Source organism: Phacochoerus africanus, chromosome 2, assembly GCF_016906955.1.
Source record: "Phacochoerus africanus isolate WHEZ1 chromosome 2, ROS_Pafr_v1, whole genome shotgun sequence".
Classification (NCBI taxonomy): Eukaryota; Metazoa; Chordata; class Mammalia; order Artiodactyla; family Suidae; genus Phacochoerus; species Phacochoerus africanus.
This window is the reverse complement of record NC_062545.1, coordinates 122,070,092-122,074,979: the sequence shown is the minus strand read 5'-3', so window position 1 is coordinate 122,074,979 and position 4,888 is coordinate 122,070,092. Positions and strand designations below refer to the sequence as shown.

Here is a 4,888-nt window from a genome sequence, read left to right as displayed (position 1 = left end):
TGGTTCCTAGTCAGATTCGTTTCCACTGTGCCACAATGGGAACTCCTTTTTTTTTTTTTTTTTTTTTTTTAAGAAGCTAAGAACAGCATAGATAAGTTCTTAGCCCAAGTAAGAGGACTTGACGTTATGGGCTTCCCTGGCTCTCTCCATTCTGAGTTACGTGCTGCTCCTTCTTTGCCAAGTTTGATGTGTTCTCCCTCCCACCACCACCCAAGCCCAGCTTATAAGAGACACAGGAAATTCACTTCTGGAATGCCTAAGCCCACCTTAAAAATTCAATGTGCTTTTCATGTAGAAAAGTAGAAAGGAAAATCTAAATCCCAAACCACAAACACCAAAAGAGACTATTAATTATGCAGTAATCTTTAATTAAGTATAAAGACTTTTCCAATCATATCACCTATAGATCATTTTATCCACTGCTCTGTTTGGCCACCAGTCTCTTGTCTCTCTCCTCAGCAATGGTGAGGCAGATACCCTTTCCACAGGGAAGAGAGATCCATGGTTTGTTGCCTTTGCCAATAACGAAAATGTTGGAGAGCCAGGTGGCGAAGCCGTTGCCATTGGCATCTTTCACATGGACTACATCGAAAGAACCAGGATGTGTCTCTGTTGGTGATGACACCAATTCTTCCCAGGTTAGCACCTCCGGTCACCATGCACAGTTTACCAGTATCAAATTTGATGAAATCAGTTATCTTGCCAGTCTCCAAATCAATTTGAATGGTGTCATTCTCCTTGATGAGGGAATCAGGGTAGCGGATGGTACAGGCCTTGTGGGTGACCAGGTGAGGGATTCCTTTTGTCCCCACAAATATCTTTCTCACTTGTACTTGGCCTCCTCAGGTGTAATACAATGATCGGCAAAACGACCCTTGGTGTCATAGATCAGACGGAAATTCTCTCCAGTCTTGTCAATGCTGAGGACATCCATAAAACCAGCAGGGTAAGGAGTTCCCATCGTGGCGCAGTGGTTAACAAATCTGACTAGGAACCATGAGGTTGAGAGCTCGACCCCTGGCCTTGCTCAGTGGGTTAAGGATCCGGCGTTGAGGTGAGCTGTGGTGTAGGTGGCAGACGCAGCTTGGATCCCACGTTGCTGTGGCTCTGGCATAAGCCAGTGGCAACAGCTCTGATTGGATCCCTACCCTGGGAACCTCCATATGCCGTGGGAAGGGGCCCTAGGAAAGGCAAAAAGACAAAAAAGAAAAGGAACAGACTTAAATATGCCCTAACCAATGAAGTAAAGATCTGCATGTAGCGTTTCATTAAGATAGACGGCAAGGTCTGCACTGATACAACTTACCCTGCTGTTTTTGATTTTTTGTTTTTTGTTTTTTGTTTTTTGTCTTATCCAGCTCACGGCAACGCTGGATACTTAACCCACTGTGCAAGGCCAGGAGTCGAACCCACAACCTCATGGTTCCTAATCGGATTCGTTAACCACTGCGCCACGATGGGAACTCCAAGTCTGTTCCTTAGGAAAATATTGAGGGGGAGACATTCCCTCAGTTTGTGGGGACCAATAGATGGGCGAGGAGCAAATACACCAGTCAGTTTATCCAGCATCCAATGCTTTGGAGCTGCTACGCACTTCAGATGTTTCTTGGGACCATGAGCCATGGCTGGGCTAGACACGAAAAGAGGCTGTGGTGCAGATTTGATCCCTGGCCTGGGAACTTCTGCATGCCACAGTGTGGCCAAAAACAAAACAAAACAAAACAAACTCTTTGTGTGGACAAATTAAAAAATCTGGAAGGAAGATACGTTAATAGTTCTTATATCTAGTTGGTAGAATTATGAACAACTTGAATTTTAACCTTTGTGTACATTTCTTTCCAGTTTTCCCACAATGAACATATATACATTGCTTTTAAATTTTTAAACAAAGAGTGACTTTTAAATCTATGAAGAGGTTTAATTAAGAAACTAGGAAAATTATGTAGTTAATCTGTGGCAGTTTTCCTATCATAAAATTAAATTTTATTTCTTTCTCAAGCAATATTTATTCATTCAACTGAAATAAACTGAAGGCTTACTGTATGCCAGGTGTGTCCTAGACATCAGTGAAGCATGAACAAAACAAAGATCACCCTGTCTTCTACAGAATTAAATTTTAAATGAGAAGAAGGGGTTGTGGAATATATTTTCGTTATTTTTAAAATACAATAATTTGCATACACTTGCACACAAAATTTCAAATATGAATAAAAACATCTCAATTTGTTTAAAAAACAAGCATTTTAGTGGATTCTAAATTCTGAATAAGTCTACACAGATTCTATGTTGGGATACCTAATGGGGTCAAATCCCCCTGGGCCTTTGATCTTGGAGCTGATGATGACTTCCAGGGTCCTGAATAGTGTCAGGAGGATACCCCAAGATCTCACCACCTTTAAAAAGTGGTTGAGGAGCCAGTGGTAGTTCTAAGGCTTATGACTCTTTTATTTATTTATTTATTTATTTGGTCTTTTTGTCTTTTGGGGCTACATCTTTTTGTCTTTTAGAGGTTCCCAGGCTAGAGGTCCAATTGGAACTATAGCCGCCAGTCTACACTACAGCCACAGCAATGCAGGATCTGAGCTGCATCTGTGATCTACACCACAGCTCCCAGCAATGCTGGATCCTTAACCCATTGAGCAAGGCAGGGATGGAACCCGTGTCTTCATGGATGCTAGTGGGTTCTTTAACCACTGAGCCACGATGGGAACTCCAAGGCTTATGTTTCTTAAGCAATGGGGGCCAACAGGTATCCCTAGATGGACCCATCACAGCTACAGTTTCTTTTACGTACAGTTTTTTCTTCCCTCCCTCTTCTCCCCAAGCTCCAATTTCAAGCTTTCTTCGAACTCCAGTTTAAAAGTCACCTCCTAGGTGAATTCCTCCTTCTTGAGTTGTGGTAAATAAATTGATCCTACCTTGTGTTCCTCCCAAACCTTTGTGCCTCCATTATAGGACTTGTCACATTTCTATTAAAGTATACTTTTTCGAAGAGCTAAAAGCACTACCCCCATGCAAATATAAAATTAAATTTGTGCCAAAGTTTTTATTCAACTTATTCATTAATGAGGAAACCAGTAAGATGTTAAAATAAGTTCAATTTGACTTAGGGAGATTTATATTCTCTGTGTGACAATGTTCATTTGCATTGCTATGAAGTGAAGTTTTTGTTTTGCTTTCAGTTTCCTAAAATTTAACTTCTACTCTCATAGAGTTTTAAAATATCCTAATCAATAGCAAATCAATAAAATGGAATAAGGTAATCCCTAAAGTTCCCTCCAGACGATCCCTAATACTCCACTGAAAGGACATCCAATCTTTTTCTTTTTTTCTTTTTTGGCCTCAGCATGCAGTGGCTTGATGTGGGATCTCAGTTCCCAGACCAGGGATCAAACCCCAGGCCACAGAGGTGAAAGCATTCAATCTTAACCACTAGCCCACCAGGGAACTCCCTCCAATTATTTTTTTTTACCCATGTGCAAGTCTTGGATAATATTTCTTGACACTATCCCTTGGATATGTCTATGGTCCTGTTAGAATATGAGCTCAAAGCTTGATCTTCCCTGATCTCATAAACCTATTTAGTATATATTTAATATGTAAGCAAATAATTTATATCTAAGAGCTATGGATGAGGAAGATTAATCTATGAAATCCACAAAATGGAACTGAGAGAACTGGGAAAGAAAGAGCACAATGTGGATTAGTTTTAGGAAAGAAGTGATCCCATGTGTGCTTAAATCAAAACCCACCCATGACTTAACTAGTGAGAATTCAGTTCAACCGCACACACCTGAATTTTTGAATGCCACTCACTACTGTTATCCTGGGAACAAGGAGACTGAAGAAGCTACAAAGAGAATATTGATAGGCAATATTTACTGAGCATGCAGTCTTTAATGTTTGCAAGCACTTAATGACTCACATACTTTGATGAATCTGTGAGTAAGGGTAAAATTTCTTGCCTGCCTTTCTTGAGTCCTTGTTTGCCAGGCCAATAATAATATTGGCCAAAGACATATTAACAGGAGAAAAAAAACAAAAAAAACAAATGTAATTTGTGTATACAGAGGTCTCCTGGAAATAGGACCTAAGAAGTGCCCAAAGCAGGCAGCTTTTATACTTTTTAGACAAAGGAAGTGTACATTTGTGAGGAATTGACAGAATAAATCAGTCTTTGTGTGCTCAATTAGTGAAGACTCTAAAGAGTTCTTGGCATCTAATCATGATTAAGTAGGGTGATGTAGTTTTCCCTGGTGTTTCTAATCAACAAAACCCCAAGTGGGAGGCAACGTAGTACAAAGACTAGTGAAATGCTAGGTTTAAATCCTAGCTATTTGCTAGTGCTGTGACCTTGACCACATTAACCTTGCCACACTCTAATGTTTCTAATCTATAAAATAGGGTGACAGTAGAGCCTGTCTCATGGGTGGTTGTAATTATTAAGTAAATTAACACCTAGGAATTAAATTTTTAAACGATATATATATATAGTATAAAACACCTGGAGTTTCCTAATGTCTCAGTGGATTTAGGATCCAGCGTTGTCACTGCTGTGACTCTGGTTACAGATGTGGCATGGGTTTGATCCCTGGCCCAGGAACTTCCGCATACCATGGGTTCAGCCAAAAAATAAAAAACAATTTTTTTAATTAAAAAAATGCCTAGAATTCTGCCTATCAATGAATAAGTGCTATATATAAATATTTGAAAAATTATTATTAAATTATTGAATTTCACCTAGTAAATACATCTGTATCACGGAGACACTATAAAGCTTAGGGACAGTACTAATGAAAGTAATCAAAAGACCATTTATTGAGAGCCTTTTCAATAAGTGGTACTGGGAAAACTGGACAGGTACACGTAAAAGAATGAAATTAGAACA

At 39.6% G+C, this 4,888-nt stretch overlaps 1 pseudogene; it reads right to left on the bottom strand.

Annotated features, from left to right (window-relative positions):
* Window positions 1-393: 393 nt before the first annotated feature.
* On the bottom strand, window positions 394-1,651 carry LOC125121165 (40S ribosomal protein S4, X isoform-like; annotated as a pseudogene).
* Window positions 1,652-4,888: the final 3,237 nt, after the last annotated feature.